At 57.0% G+C, this 16,717-nt stretch overlaps 1 long non-coding RNA gene across 1 annotated transcript; it reads right to left on the bottom strand.

Moving 5' to 3' along the window:
* Positions 1–8,486: 8,486 nt before the first annotated feature.
* Positions 8,487–15,314, bottom strand: LOC148109008 (uncharacterized). Its single transcript, XR_015726749.1, has 2 exons — positions 14,924–15,314; positions 8,487–14,702 (listed from the first exon to the last, which is right to left on the bottom strand). It is a non-coding gene; the product is annotated as an uncharacterized LOC148109008 (long non-coding RNA).
* Between the last annotated feature and the right edge of the window lie 1,403 nt (positions 15,315–16,717).

The raw sequence follows: 16,717 nt of genomic DNA, 5'->3' as shown, positions 1-16,717 counted from the left end.
GGGAAGTCGAGGCTTGGAGAGGTTAAGTCACTTGTCCCCAAAGCCCTGACTGTCTGGTTCCAGTCCCCTGTGTGTGCTCACCGCTCATGGCAGACCCTTCAGGCACCCGCCTCCCTGGGCCGACGAGGGTCGAGGCCTGGCCACCTTCCGTACTTTCGTGGGGCGCCCTCTGCACCGGTCTCTGGATTTCCCACATTTGTCCTTCCCACGTCAGGGGAGTGTCCGCTGGAGGTAAGGAGCGCAGATCAACCCCAGGCCCCAGGAGGTGGTGCGTTGCCGAGAGGACAGGAGGCCCGGGACTTGGTCCCTGCTCTGCCTCAGCCCTGCGGCTGTGACTTTTCTCACCTCTGCTCACGACCACGTCCCCCGCCTACAGTGAGGGGTCTGGCCTCTCTCACCCTGAGCCAGGCATTGACAAATTTTTCTGTAAAGGGCCCCGATGCGGACGTTTTTGGTGTACGGTCCCCATTGCAAACACCCTGTGTCCCGATAAAACTTTATTTACAAAAACAGGGCAGGCTAGATTCCGCCCACGCACGGCGGTCTGCGGCACTTTGCTCCGACCATCTCAGAATTCCGGGGGCCGGAGAGGCAGAGACTTCTCAGTCCGGTGGAGGAGGCGTGTCTGTAGACCCCAAATGACAGCAGAGGCTGACTTTGACCCTGAGGCCAAGTGTCAGCCGTGACACCCGAGTGGGTTTTGGCGGCTGAGGGGAAGGGCGTTCCAGGCACATGGAACAGCATGTGCAAACACCTCTATGCATGATGGTGCCCGGTGTCTTGGCAAACGTTGTGGGATCCGATGGCTGGAGCGCGAGGCAGCAGAGGGATCAGAGAGGGTCCCCATCGCTGTGAGGAAGGGGCATGGACTTTCTCAGTTAAACTCTTCTTCAGTGACCAACACTTTTCTTGCAACAGTCACCCCATAACTGCTCATCTCAGCAAAGAGTATTGGATATCTGAGTTCTTCTAATTACGTGGAAGGGCTGGGGTTTCCTCCCTGCGGGGGCTGAGGCCTGGGGCTGTGACGGGTGTGCAGGGCAGGTGGTGGGGCCCGAGGACTGTGCACGGCCGGTGTGCACCACGGAGCAGCCCTGGACTGTGATTTCACACCCTGCCTCGGGCCAGAGCCATCCGCCTGTGTCATCATTACGCTCATCAAGGGACGCTTTGTCTTCCCCTGATCGGCCTAATTGCTCTCCTCATTTGGACAGCCCTGGAGTCATTTAGTAATGAAAATCACCCCGTGCTAATGTGGCATCAGGAGCTCACCTGCTTGCTGGCATTCGGAGCAGCATGGAGAGGGGAAGAGGCTCCGCGTGTCATTACAGGTGCAGAGCCTCGCCGAGCTGTTCATGTGCAATCACCGTCCAACAGCCTGGAAATTACAGTCCGGTTACAGCGGCTGCTAACGAGGACTAATTGCACCACCACGGGGCTGCCCTAGACACTTAAAACAAATGGCTGCCGTGGGAACTTGGCGAGGGGGAGGGAAAATCCCATTTGCTCTTGGATCAGAGGAAAAGGCTGCTAGGGGTTGGAAAGGGCCTAGCTGGGGGCTCCTGGGCATTAAAGACTGGTTTCCCAATCACTGTGACCAAACTGGGATTTCACAGGACACCCACCTATCCATCCCCACCCCACTGTCATCTCCCTATTTATCCTCACCATCCATCCTTCCATCCATCCATCCATCATCCCTCCATCCATCATCCATCCATCCATCCACCCATCCATCCACCCATCATCCATCCATCCCTCCATCCATCCTTCCATCCATCCATCATCCATCCATCCTTCCACCCACCCATTCACCCATCATCCATCCATCCCTCCATCCATCCTTCCATCCATCCATCATCCATCCATCCATCCACCCATCCATCCATCCACCCATCCATCCATCCATCCCTCCATCCATCCTTCCATCCATCCACCCATCATCCATCCATCCCTCCATCCATCCTTCCATCCATCCATCATCCATCCATCCATCCATCCATCCACCCATCCATCCATCCACCCATCATCCATCCATCCCTCCCTCCATCCTTCCATCCATCCATCATCCATCCATCCATCCATCCACCCATCCACCCATCATCCATCCATCCCTCCATCCATCCTTCCATCCATCCATCATCCATCCATCCATCCACCCATCCATCCATCCACCCATCATCCATCCATCCCTCCATCCATCCTTCCATCCATCCATCATCCATCCATCCATCCATCCATCCATCCACCCATCATCCATCCATCCCTCCACCCACCCATCCATCCATCATCCATCCATCCATCCATCCATCCACCCATCCATCCATCTATCCGTCTATCCATCCATCCGTCTGTCCATCCATTCATCCACCCATCCATCCACCCCCTCTCTCCACCATCCATCCATTTATCTACCCATCATCCATCCATCCTCTTTCCATCTTCCTCTGTCTATTTTTCCATCTGTTAATGTACCTGTGCATCCATCTTTCCATCCATCCATCCAACTATCTATCCACCGCCCGCCATGCATCCATGTATCTCTCCACCTACCCAACGCACTTCTGCCAAGCTCTCACTTAGTTTAACATCTACACTTGATTCTGCAAGTCAGGAATGAGTCAGGAGTGATCCTGCACACAGGAAAACATAATAGGTACCAGTAAATATTTTTGAATGAATGGAAGAAGAATGAGTATTCCCTCAGTGAGGGGAGAAAATAGTAGAGACTCTGCTAGTGGGAGGATGAGAAAAGGGGTATAGTAGGTGTGAGGAGAGAAAAATATGGAGTTATCCATCACAGTCACATGGCATGTGAACAAAAGAGACAGAAGAGAAGAGGGATGTGATGTGTGTGCTCTGGGTCTGAGTGTGGCGAGTGCCTTTGTCTCTCTTAGGTTCTAAGAAAAAGGTCTCACACCCTGGAAGCACCTGGAGAATTAGGACTTGCCATAATCGTGAGCCATCCTGTACTGCTGTCCATGACTTCTCCAAGGGCTCTGACCCCCACCTCCCATAATGTTCCTCCCATCTTCCTGTCCACCCTACTCTGCCTAGAGAGAGAGAAGACCATCCCAGGTGGTAGAACCCAGTGTTAGATGTGGGTAACCCAGGGGAGGCCTTGAGGTTTGGGGAATGTTCATTCTGTCCCTGGGGTTGGAGCCCAGGGAACGAGGGGCAGTGACAGGGAAGGGCATTGGGGCCAAGGCCGCATCTGTCCAGGAAGAGCTGAGAGGTTTGAGGTTTGCTGCAGGGAAGATGGGGAGCCATTGAAAGACCTCAAGCAAATGACTTGCATTTTAAAAATTATGACTCTGGCGTGGGGAATTGATTACTGTTTTTTACTCTGCGGGGAATTGATTGGAAGACCAGTGAGTCACCGTGGCTCATGAGCAGAGTCTGGTTGAGGACTGGTCCAGTGCTCTTTCCTGGGCCCAGCTGCTCAGACCTTGGCCTCTGGCTCCCTGTCCACTGTTTCCTGGCCCAGAGTTCAGGGGCGGGAAAGGAATTGTAAGGCTGTGGGTTCTTCTGCCCTGTCAGGGTCTTTGTAGGGTCTAGAAGTCCCCATGCTCTCCTCCCGATCCCCCCCCCCACTCACAGAACTCCACTAAGTGGCCATTCTGACTCTCCTTACATACCTCCCGTGACAAGGACCTCACTCCCTCCTGAGGTGGCCTGTGTTCTCTCTGGCCACCTCCAACAAAATCCTTCATCAGGTTGAACCTTGACTTTTCTCATAAAATCTCATTATTCACCCTTACCTATTCCTGAGGGGCTGGGCAGAATTGGGCTCAGATGCAGTCCACTGACATGACTGTCCTAGGACAGGGACCTAGGCTGTTTGTGGTCAGTGGTCAGTGTGTGACAGGGTCAGGGTGGGGCATCTCCCAGGAGGGGCTGTGGGGGACAGGCATGGCCCTGGTAGCCCCCAGACCCCCTGTCTCCCTGTGTGCATGCTCTGGTCTCGTGCCCCCCACACCGACATGGGTCGGGACGTCGTCTTGGACATTCCGTCCCCCCTTGACCCCTCCTCTGGATGCAGGCACACATGGGGCCTCGGCTACACCGCATGGAGCAGACGTGCCCACCGGAGCCCACCTGCCCTCCAAATCGGGAGCCATAACAGATATGTGGGCACTGCTCTGAGCCACCGAGTGTGGGGGTGGCTGGCATGTTGCTGTAGGTAAGTGACCCTCGGCCCTGGGGAAGTGCCGCCTGGCCGCTCCCAGAGCAGAGTCAAAGCCCAGCTGCAGCCTGCGAGTCTCCAGGGCAAGTCAGGCCTTCAGCATTGACCCCTGCATGGCCCCGGGGCTCACCACTGCCCATCCTGGGCCTCAGCGTCACCGCATAAAGGACAGAGATTAAAGAGATTAAACGCAATGATTTCATGTCTTGTAGCTTTCCTTGGATGAGGCCGAGGGACCCCAGCGGAGGCAGGACAGACACCTTGCTCCCAGGGGGGCCCCTTCTCCAGGCACGTGCCAGCTTGGGGGAGGCTTCTCACACCCATGGGACCACCTGGTGTCCATCTTTCTGGCTGATCCACCTGGACTCACACCTCTGCTCCGGTCCACGTGGCTCCTGGAACGGGGCTGACCCCGTGCCGGCCCCCTTGCTCTGCTTTCTGGCTCCTCGTGAGCTTTGGAAGCAGATGATTCTCCTGAAAGGTGAGATGCGATCGGGCGGTGATGCTTGAAGCCTTTCTCCCCCCATCACTTCGTAAGAGCACTTCCCCCATGTTATGCTATCGGCAAAACCTAGGATGTCTATGCAAATGACATTTGTAAAATCATGTCTGTGGCTCAAGCTTTCCAGCCAATTCTTCTCAATAGGAGGTTTTAAACTTTTCCTTTATCGTCGGTAGAAGGTGCTTCCAGAGAGTTGCTTTGTCAGCCTTGGAGGCAGCGAACAAGATGAGCGAGATAACCGCGGGGCTGGAGGCTCACACCCGGAGAGTGGAGGGAGGGAGAGCCGGCCCCTGTGAAACCCATCAGGGCCCTCCTTGGTTGAGGGAGCAGATGTCACTGGGCCCAGCAGTGGCCACGATGAGACCGAGAGCCAGCAGACAGAGGCCAGTATGGTCACATAGACTTTCTAGAAGTCCCGGCTGTCCAGAGAGGGAGGCACCTTTCCACGGCCAGCCAGCTAGGCGGTGAGGGTGGGACTGTCACATGAACTGACCACAGCCAGCACGAGGGGCAGGGCAGCAGCACAGACACGTTGTCCTTCCAAGGAGAGGACACATGGCGCCTGACACCAGCCTCTCCTGATCGCCAAACGAGCTGAACACATCTGACGTCCTCTCAGGATTTACTATCCCAGCAGACCTGAGCGATTCCGCAGACACAATATTACATTTCTTGGAAACTCCCCTGAATACCTACTTACCTGGGAGACCTGGAGACGCCGAGAGGGGCTCAGACCCCCCTACTTATGCGCTCGGTCGTCCCCGGGATGCGACTTCTGCCGCAGAGGCTGTAACTAGGCTGCCCTCAGGCCGCACCCCTGCTCCAGGCGGGGTTGGGAACAGGACTAGGGATGGGCTGCCCCGTGCTGTGGCCCCCACACCCAGGAGGCCTGTGCTTCCAATCTGAGTCTCTGGGGACCGATGGCAGGTGCTCACGGATGCTCAAACTTGGCCACATATTGGGGTCACCTGGGAAGTTGTAGAAACTACTGATGCTCGTGTCCCAGGATTTTGATTCAATTTGTCTGGAAGCCGCCCGGGCACTGAGCTCTCACAGGCTCCGCACGTCCCCTGTGCAGCAACATTCCAGAACAGGGTGGACAGTGAGCCCGCGGGGCCATGGCAGAGGGTCCCACGCTTGGTTTAACGCCCTGCTGCGGCCGCCTTGAGATTCTGAATCCTTCCATCCCAACGAGCCTTGCATTTTCTCTTTGCACCAGGCCCTGTAGATTCTGTAGCTGGTCCTGGGTGGAGGACTGGGGTTCTAGAACCGTCTCTGTCTAACTGGCTTGCTGTGCAATGCAGCAAAACTTTCTTTGTCTCTGCATCTCCATTTCCCTCTATTTAAGAATTCAATCCAATTCAGCCAACTCGTTACCCCCACCCCCACCCCCACCCCCAGGCCTGTGTGCACAGGACAGGCCCAGCCTGACGGATGTGTGCATGGGCCCTTCTGTCCATGATGTAGTGGAAGAGAATTCCTTCTTGTCCGCTCTCTTTCCCGGCAGCCCGCCTCCAAGCAGAGGTCTGCCTTCACGGGCTCGTTCCCTCTGCTCTTGCAGAACTGGAGACTGTAAGAAGGCTGGGGCTGTAGCAGGGACGGCAGGGAGAGGGTGGGGAGGGAGAGGATAGGGAGACTCTGGCACTGGCTCTGAGAGTGGGAGAAAGAAGAGGTGTCTGAGGAGTAGCTGGCAGATGGAGGAGAGGGAGCTTTTAAGATATATCCCTCTGCACTGGGAATATACTCTGACCTCCCCAAACACACGCACCCATTCTCCCTTTAAAGGCTTCTCAAGAGGATTCACGTTAATCACAATGGCTCTCAGCTGTATTTTTCATCAGATGGCAGATTCCTTGAGTGGATCTTGTGCAGGGAGCAGTCCATCCACAGGCCAGTTTTACCCGGAATGCGCTGCTCAGTCGGGGTGACGTGGAAATGACAGCAGATGGGGGCTGGGGAACCCTCCGTCACCTCCTGCAGGCACCTCACAGACTCACGAGCTCTCGGAGTGGAAGAGACCTTGAAGATGGTCTCGTCCAGCCCCTGCCCATTTGAACTTGATTTTCTAGGGCTCCCAGCAGGTGCATTCCCTGCCAACACACTTCCCGGGGAGGAACACACTACCTCCCGGGCCAGCTTCTTCCAACCGCATGTGGATTGTGGATTCATGGTTAGAACGGGCAGCCACATTCTCAAACACTATTAGTGGTGTCACAGATTGTCGCAGGTTCACTGGACTTCACTCCAGGAGGTCTTATCACAGTTTCCGAAATCTGCAGCCCACGTACACAGAAGTATATATCCAAGGAGGTTTACATGAAAGCACCGTGACGGTGACAATTTGAAGCAAAATACCTCTATATTGTGGAGTAATATAGGTGTGTGTGCTAATAGGGAAAGATTCCCAATACATAGTGTGGGAAAGAGCAAGTTGCGGATAACAAGGTGGGAATGACGGTGTTCTGACTCCGGTGGTGGTGGTGACGGCACAAGTCTGTGAACGTACCAGGACACGCTGACCCGTGCTCGTCAGCAGGCGTAGTGCGTGGTGTGTGAATTAGATCTCAATCAACCTAAAGGTGCTAAGAGCGTTCCTGTCTGGGGCGTGGCTGCTGGCTTGGGAGGGTGGAGGGAAGTCCTTGCCTTGCTCTGGTATTTGCTTCAAGCTGCAGAACATACAGGCATTCCATGGGGGCATTTCAGGCAGGGGAGGCTGGACACCCAGCCCCCTGGCAAGGCAGACAGCATCAGCTTTGTGTCTCTGGGGCCAGTGGCTGTCCCCCCCCCCCCGCCACGGGCAATCAGAGGCCCAGGTGGGCAGTGCACGCGTGGGAGTGACGCCCCTTCCCACACTGGCCGTGCTCCCCGGTGCCCTTCCTGATGGGGTCAGCCTCATAGACTCCAGCATCTCAGGGCAGAGGATAAACTGTATTTAGCTTACTCGTTCCTGGGGTTCCCCATCCCAGGGAGGACTCGGGAAGCAGGGAAGGTGGGCTCAGCCGACATTCAGGAGACAGACTGATACTTCTGAGAAGATGCTGTGTCTGATGCAGATGACAGGGCTACCAGGGAGACCAAGACGTCCCCTGCCCGGCGGTCGGGGGAGGGCGGGGACTGCAGCCAAGGTCAGCTGGGGCAGGGTCAGTGGCCAAAAGGGGTCAGTGCAGCTGGGGGTCTCTGCTGGCAGCAGCCCGTGCACATCACCCCAACCCCCCACCTGCAGGCCCCCTGTCCACCCGCACTCGTCCGCCAGGTTCAGAGCTGCAGGACCCAGAGCCTGGCGCCCTGGTGCACAGCGCACGGAGGTTTGCACCACGTGGTCCCTGAAGCCACTAGAGCACACAGTCGCCCAGCTCCACACCCAAAGGACAGCACACGTCATGCCGGCAGATACACACACACAATGCTACACACATGGGGGCTTACACAGTGTGGGGAAAGAGAGGCCAGATGGACGGATGTAAGCAGAAGTCCCGTCTGGTTTGCCCAGCGGCTGTGCAAGGCTAATCCAGAGCAGCCAAGCACCCTCCTCAGCCCCCAGCCTGGATCGGACAGCTCCCCACTGTCCTCTGGGTCACCTGCCTGGGTCCCTTCTGTCCCCCGGAGCGCTCTGGGCCTCTTTCGGGCGCGCACTCCATCCTGCTGCGTTGGGACTGTCTGTTTACTCTGCTTTCCCCGCTTGACGCAAGATCCTTGAAAGTAGGGACCGTGCCCATGTTCCCCAAGTCTTCAGCCCTGCGTTCAGTGTCTGGCGGGCGGTACGGGGTTAACGTGTCGTGCTTTCAATGAACGGGGAAATGAAGGGCACAAACCCAAGTGCGTGTTTATTAGAGAAAGCGTTCAACCTTCATAACGATTAAGGAAACGCAAATTAAAACGAGATTCAATTTTACACCTATTAAATTAGTGCACATTCGGAAATAGAATTATCACACCTAGAAGTGACACAGTTACGGCGGAACGGTGGTGCCCACACATCGCGGGCGGGGGCTGGGGGCGCGTCAATCGGGCGCAAACCCTTTGGAAAACAATTTGTTGATGCTGATGGAGAGTCATCGGGGGCTCCCACCCTTTGGGGCAGCGACCCCACTCCTGGGCGTTTGTCCGACCGACATTACCAGGAAGAAGAGGGTATTTGCCGACTGTCCACGCACCTGTCATCCTGTCATTTACCATCACACGGCCCTGGTTTAGGAACCAAAACTTGGGACTCGCGTCTGGTACATTCCACCCGAGAGCAGGCGGGAACGATGGTCCCGGAGAATGGGGGACACGGGCTGACCGTGGGTGAATGGGGAAGGGTGGTCGTGGGCACCTGCCTTCCCTCTGTCACTCGCCGTCACTCACTGCATTTCCCAGCCCCAGCAGGGTGCCCGCTGCAGGGTTGGGCGAATAGAGCCAAATAAAAGAATAAATAATGGTTAGAAATACACACGTTCATGTAATTAACCGTTACAGGTGTTACTGATTTCGCCATCATTTACATTAAATATGCATAGATATGCATATAACCATCACACGCGCGCGCACACACACACACACACACACACACACACACGGTGAATGACACGTCCTGTAACCATTAAAGGTGATTTAAGATGCTAACGTATTTAAGATAAATATTATAAGAAGGTGAATCCTTGCTCTGGATAAAAAGGACTCCTATGGGGGCGCCTGGGTGGCACAGCGGTTAAGCATCTGCCTTCAGCTCAGGGCATGATCCTGGCGTTATGGGATCGAGCCCCACATCAGGCTCCTCCGCTATGAGCCTGCTTCTTCCTCTCCCACTCCCCCTGCTTGTGTTCCCTCTCTCGCTGGCTGTCTCTATCTTTGTCGAATAAATAAATAAAAAATCTTTAAAAAAAAAAAAAGGACTCCTATGGGGGCGCCTGGCTGGCTCAGTCTGTTAATCGTCTGCCTTCGGCTCGGGTCATGATCCCAGGGTCGTGGGATTGAGCCCCGCATCAGGCTCCCTGTTCAGCCAGCGAGGGACGCGTCCCCCCGTGAGTCCTGGGAGCCCATGCTTCCTGCAGAGAAAAACACACAGCACGTTCTCCCAAACACGTACTTAGTTTGTGGTGATGGCAAAATAGAGTTTTCTTTTTAAAAGGTCAACGCATTTGCTTTTATTTTGACAAATACGTATTTTCTCAGAGGACAGATACCAAAGGATTGACTGTAATTCTGTGGGAATCCAAGAGATTTTTAAAAAAGATTTTGTTTTATTTATTGAGAGAGAGAGTATGAGTCGGAGGGGGGCGGGGGGAGGCAGAGGGAGAGGGAGACTCCCCAGCTGACTCCCCGCTGAGCCCGCCCTGGGGTTCCACCTCACACACGACCCTGAGATCACGACCCGAGCCCAAACCAACAGCCGGACGCTTCCACAGCTGAGCCACCCAGGCGCCCTGAGATTTTTGTTGTTGTTGGTAGCAAAGGGCCCCCAAACAGTGAGATGTGGCATGTCAGGGACTGAGCCCCAGGGGAGCACGGGGGCGGGGGGTGCACGGAGAGGGGAGGTGGGGGGGGTCCCTCCCGCTGGGCCGTGGGGCCTGGAGCGGATTTGCGGTTTTCTGGCAGCGTCTCCTGGGGGGGTTCACCTAGGCTCGCGGAGACCGCGGCTTGGGAGGGTTTAGGCCCTGATTTGGGAAGAAAGCAGGAAAGCGGGACCTCCTTTCCCTCTAAGCCCTGGGCCTCAGGGGGCCAGGAAGGGGGGCCGCCCTGGCACGTGGACTCCCCACACTGGCAGCGAGCGTGGCCTCCTGCTTCTCCTTGCTTCAATCTCTGTCTTCTCTCTCCTTAACGTTAAAATAGGTTGCCATTTTGCAGTAATTCTGGATCTACGAAGAAGCTGCAGAAGACACAGATTTCCCTTACCCCTGCGGCCAGCGTCCGGACGTGCCGACGCCTCCACGCCCGGCGCATCGGGATCCGAGCCAGGAAAGAGCCGTGACACTCTATGGGTGGACCCACATGTGTGCTCGGACGTCCGCCGTCCACCGAAGACCCCCGGCACCTGGGCTCCGATCTGGGCCGGCCCGCAGTCCACCTGTCACCGCTCGGGCACGTTGGAGGAGCGCTGGCCAGGGTCTCTACGGACTGTCCTCCGGCGTGATGAGATTTTCACTGTTGGCAGACGGGCTGCAGAGCGGGGCCCTCTCGGGCGGCACATGGGGCCGGCCCCTGGCCAAGGCGGTGTCTCTGCAGCCCCCTCTTCTCGCCTGAACCACCCTCCCAGCCGGCACATCAAGAACGTTGGGTCAGCGTGGCCGTAACCATGCCCGACCCGGTCCCTGCTGGCCGCTGGGGCTTGTAAACAGCAAACACTCATTTCTTCCGGTTCTGGGGGCCGGACGTCAAGATCCGGGTCCCAGCAGAGTCGGTGTTGGGTGGGGACCCTTTCCTTGTTCCTGTGTCCTCTCGTGGAGGAAGGGCGTCTCCGGGGTCTTTCCTACAGCCCTGATCCCATCGTAGGGGCTCCCCCTCCTGACCTGACCTTTCCCCCAAGGGCCCCACCTCCCATATGTGAATTTGGGGGATGCATATACCCAGCCCACGGCGTTTGACATACGGACACATAGCACTTCCCACGGCCTCCCTGGGCTCCCACGGCCGCAGCCCCACTGAACGGCCTCCGCCATGACCCACTAGTGCGTTCGCGCTTTCCAGATTGCCGATAGGAGCGGAGGCCTTATTGGGGAAGAGGAGGCAGCGACAAGTTTGGGGGTTTCCTCTGCCCACGACGTGACTGTGCATACTGTCCATGCCACACTGAAAGCTTCCGGAACCATGAACAGAGGAGGACACAGAAGAAGCCAGGGGACACTCTGTCCCCAAGTCCAGGGCTGTTCCCTCGTCTCTCCAGGGAAGGGCTCTGCTCAGTCTCCCAGTGATTCGGGAACGCTGCTGGGAAACACCCCGAGTTCCCGGGGAGCCCCCAGAGATCGCCGAGGGCTGACAGTCCTCAACTCCGCCCTGCGGGGTCTCAGACAATGAGCGTCTTGCCCCGAAACCTCAGGCAGCAGGGGCAGATCAGGGACCGTGTGTGCTGTCCCCCCTAAGCCTGAGCCCTCGCTCTGGGACCGCCTGTCGCTCTTCTCCCTCTGGGGAAGGCTGTGCGGGCACGCGGGCAGGGCGAGGGCGCGGGGTGGGGACTGCACATCGTGTGGGAATGATCGAGGTCTCCCTGCGGGCTGCCTCCATCCACAGGTGGTGTCCTTATAGGTGATTTTCATGCTTCATAAAAACATAATTTATATGATTTATAAAATTTTATGTGATTTATAAGGCCTGTTAAATAGACGAGGGAGCTGGCTGGGCTCATGGGTCCTGCTCTCTGTGGGTTGGTCAGTCAGCAGCTTCCCTTCGTCAAAGGCTGTTCTGCCCCGCGGTGGGGGCTGTGGTGGTCTCCCCCCCTTTGCTGGGACCGGCCACAGTCCCAGGGCTCTGTGGTGCGGAGAGGACATAATTGCCCATGGAGACATAAGGTCAGAATGTGACCAGAGATGAAAACCCTGGAGTGTATCACGGAAAGCTTCCTGGAGGCAGTGGCACTGGAGAGGAGTCTGGAGAGTGTAGGGACGGAAGCAGATGTGGGCTGGGCGTGAGCAGCAGTCACAGTGAACGCAGGCTGTGGGGATGGAGTGTGGGTCCCCAGAGTTGCGGGGGAGGAAAGCTGCCGTTCCCGCAGCTCGTGTGTCCTACAGCGCTGGGAACATGGGCAGGGCCGGGAGGAAGCTCAGCACACACGTGGGAACACAGCCGGCCTCCTGTGGACTGAGGGACGCGTCCCTCATCAGCACCCGGGCCTCCCTTCCCGTTAGAGGAGGAGAACAGGGACGGAGAGGGGTCCCCATGAGTGTCTCCAGGACCCCGAGCTCTGCGTCCCTCTGCAAAGGGAAGGAGGAAGTGGGTTGAATCCCGCAGCAGAGGGATCGGGGATAGGAGCGGAGAACAGGACTCGCTCCCGCTAAGCCCATCAGGATAAACTCGGATGAGAAACGGGGGGACAGCAGAGGGGGCACCCGTGGCCTCCACCTCGGCACCCCCCTGGCTTTCGGGTCCGTCTTATAGTCCGGCCATGCCGTGCAGGAGCCTGAGGGATGCGCCCCCGAGTGTCCTCTCATCTCCCGGACGCCCGTCACCAAGAGGCACCCCAGACCCTCAGACTGACATAGTCACCTTTGCCCAAGCCCTGCCCCCCGCCCCCAGCTCCCAGTTCAGATGTGGCCCTAAGCCAGAAACACCCTTTCCAAGACTTCCCGGCTTCCTCCCCAGTGTTGAGCACCGTGCCAGGTCCTCTTGCTCCCAAACATCCCTGGGATCCCCTTCCTCCAGCAACCACCCCGTTTCTTGCCCTGACCGAAAGCGAATAGCTCCCTGTGGAACCAGAGTCTCCCGCTAGTCGGTCCTTCATATTGCCCCCCCATGCAGCCTTTTCCACTTACACCTGACCCCATGTGTCTTGTCTGCGTAAGACCCTTCTGCTGCCCCCAGGTCACCTGCAGCATCAGCCCCGAGTCCTGGGCTTTCCAGCCTGGCCCAGAGGCTCCTGGCAGGTGACCTCTCTGTCCGTCCTCCCCAGCCACCGGCCCTGCACCAAGAACCCATCACTGGATACACTTGCTGGAGAGCCCGTGGCGGTTCTCAACCCCTGGCTTGTCCGAATGTAGTTCCCTCTCCCTAGAAATGCCATCTCTGTTGGTCTCCCTGGAGCACTCCTATTCATCCTTCAAAACCAGCTCTCCCTGACTCTCCCTCCCCAACCAGAGCCTCCCGCCCCGCCAATCAGTCCCAGGTGCGAGCCGATGTGCCAGCTTCTGTTCTGGGCTTTGCACACGTGGACAGAGCTGATGTCCCAGACGAGTCCTCTCTTTAGTGGGGCCCACACTCTCCTGGCGGCACAGGACTCACGTGGGGAGGCAGATGTGCTCTGGAGAGACCCCAGCAGAGTCCTGGCATCAAGAGGGACGTCTGGGGGTGGTCAGGGAGGCCTTTCCGGAGGAGGAGACCCTGGAGCTGAGGCCTGAGACAGAGGGACTCAGAGGGAGCTGCGTGGGGGAAGGGCTCGCCCAGAGGCCCTGGGGTAGGACCGAGTGGGTGCACGGAAGGGGTAGGTGGGTGGCTGGAGAGAAGTGGGCAGGAGGGGAGGCCCAGGCTCATTCCCAAATCCAACCTAAATCTAGCAGGGCCGAGGGGATGGAGCAGAGCAGATGAGGGATGAGCTCCGGGTTCCCATGAAGACTCCAGGCGGGCTCCCCGCCTCACGGAGCTCCATCTCTAACCTGTGCCCCAGGATCTCCTGTGCAACTCCAGGCCCCCCTGGAAGAGGCTGATGGCAGCGTCCCCCACCCAGGGCTCTTTCTGCAGCTACCCTGCTGTCTGCGTCCACCTGCACTTCAGGCTTTGGCTCACGCGTCACTGCCTCCAGGAGACCCTCCTGATTGCCCTTCCCGAAGCAACACTGCTGACGTGCTTCACATGCTTTCCTTCCCCGGCTTTTTGGCTCAGGTTCACGGGCAGAATCCCCCACCAGCCGGCAAACACCTTGAGGCCAGGGACTCGACCCTTCTGTTCCCCTCTGTCTGCCGTGCTTGGCAGACATTTGCCAAGTGAACCGAGGTGCTTGGCCGTTCTTCTTCCTTCCTAGTGATTAACACGCACAGATTTCTCTTCAAAGAGCAGGTTGTGTCAGACTCACAGGGCGTCCGACTCCGGTGTGGCTCAGAACTCATTACCTTCCAGCCGCAAGCGGGGAGGATCTTGGAACGAGGTTTAAACAAATGCGCGAGTTCCCTCTTTGACCCAGCTGACCTTCCGGTGAGCTCAGAGTCGTAAACCATTACTGTCTCTACACGCGGGGAGCGCCGCGGGCACCTGCTGGCGCCTGGCACATCCGCCTGAATCAGTAGCCGGTCTCCAGATCTGACGCAGGGCCAGGAGCACGCGTCCCTGTCAGGCTGCTCTGAGCGTCCGAGACCTCAGGTAGCGCCCCGCATTGGAGAAGCAGGCCTGCGTCTGTGTTAGAGCCGGAAAGAACCGGTGAGTGAAGAGGACTGGTCCAGAGCCCGGCACCTGGACTCCTTCCCGGGTGCTCCCCGCGTCCCGGCCTCGCTCCGGCCATCGGGACCATTCCCGTCCGGGAGACCCGGTGCCCGTCCCTGCCCCTCGGCAGCTGTGGAGGGAGCATCATGAAATCCCTGCTTTTGTAGCCATAATAAAATTAACACACAACTTACCGTCGTAACCGTTTTCAGGCGCACGGCCCTGTGGCACTGAGCAGGCTCACGGTGTCGCCCGGCCACCGTCCATCTCCAGGGCCGTGCTCATCCCGTAGAAACGGAACTCTGGAAGCGTAAGCCTTGAGGGCGAAGGGGGCAGCCCGTGCGGCGAGCGCGTCGGAACCGTCCAGAGCAGAAGCTCCGTAGGGGTTCATGCAATCGAGTTTGAGGAACTCAGGGACCGGCTGGTCTGCCGATAACATATCATAACAACACATGAAACAAAAGCAGAGTGCAGGGGTGGGGGAGGCGGGGAAGCAGGCATCCTGTTTTCAGGGCTCCCCCGTGAAGCCCGTATCCGCTCGCTACCCCTTCCTGCTTGTCTCGGGAACTCGCATCGCTACGTTCACCGTCGCCACCGTTTGTAAACGCACGGGTCTGTGGCACCGAGGACGTCCGCCCCCAGCTGTCTCCAGACCTCTCCCATCTGTCCCCCCAAACTGAAACTAAACACGACCCCCACTCCAGCCCTGGAAACCACCCCCTACTTCCTGCCTCTTTCAAACACTCTTCCTTTCCTGGGCATGTAAGATCCCGTTCTGCGCTCACGACAGGCGTGGCTGCCACCTGTCACCACACGACGCTATTGCGATACCCTTGACTGTAACCCGCATGCCGAACCTTTCATCCCCGTGACGTGGTCTTTCCATCACTGGAAGCCTGGACCTCCTGCTCCCGTCCACTCATTCTGCCTCCCCCCTGCCCCTTCCCCTCTGGCAACCATCTGTTCTCATTTATGGGTTTGTTTCTGCTTTTTGTTTGTTTTTTTTTAGATTCTGCATAGGAATGAAATCACACGGTGCCTGTCTTTCTCTGTCTGACTTATTTCACGGAACATGATGCCCTCTAGCTCCATCCACGTTGTGGAAAATGGCAAGATTTCATTCTTTTTTATGGCTGAATAATATTCCACTGTCTATACACACCACCTCTTCTTTATCCATTCATCAGTCCTTGGACACGTGGGTCGTTTCCATAATTTGACTATCGTAAATAGTGTTGCAGTAAACATAGGGGTGCTCGTATCTTTTCAAATTAGTGTTTTTGTGCTCTTTGGGTAAATTCCTAGCAGTGCAGTTGCTGGACCCTAAGGCAGCTCTATGTGTGACTTTCTGAGGACCCTCCATGCTGTTTCCCACGGTGGCTGTACCAGTTTGCATTCCCACCAACAGGGCACGAGGGTTTCTTTTTCTCCATGTCCTCGCCAACACCTGCTGTTTCTTGTTTTATTGATTCTAGCCATTCTGGGGCATGAAGGCTTTTGCCACAGCTGGGAACTCCCAGGGTTCAGCCTCGTGGAGAGGCCCCCCAGCCCTTGGGGTCTTGCCCCCGTCCCAGGACACGGCCAGCAGACGGGGCGCAGCTCCCTCCCCTCTACTCCAGGACCTACGACATTCTTCCTATTTCCAGCCCAATGGAAATGTCGGAAATGTGTGCTGTTCTTCCTTTCCCCCTGGGGACATCCAGCCTGACCTCATCAAAGACTTTAGGTTTTTACAAAAGTCTGGAAAATCCTTTGACTTCAGGTGGCGTCTGCATTCTGCCCTTCAAAAGCTCCCCGAGGCGAGGAACAGCAAAGAACCGGGTTACGGGCTTGAAATCGGAGGAGGAAGAGACAGAAAAAGAGCAAGACTGATTGAGATCCCAATGAAGTATTTTGCCGTCTGCGTGAGCTCCAAGCGGATCCTGACCAGCGTTAACACAAAACAAAACCACAGAAACAATCGGAGCCCCTTTCACGAGCAGGGTGTG

The sequence above is a fragment of the Ursus americanus genome, chromosome 14 (assembly GCF_024610735.1).
Source record: "Ursus americanus isolate L20-20 chromosome 14, mUrsAme1.1.p, whole genome shotgun sequence".
Classification (NCBI taxonomy): Eukaryota; Metazoa; Chordata; class Mammalia; order Carnivora; family Ursidae; genus Ursus; species Ursus americanus.
This window is presented reverse-complemented; position numbering and strand designations above follow the sequence as displayed.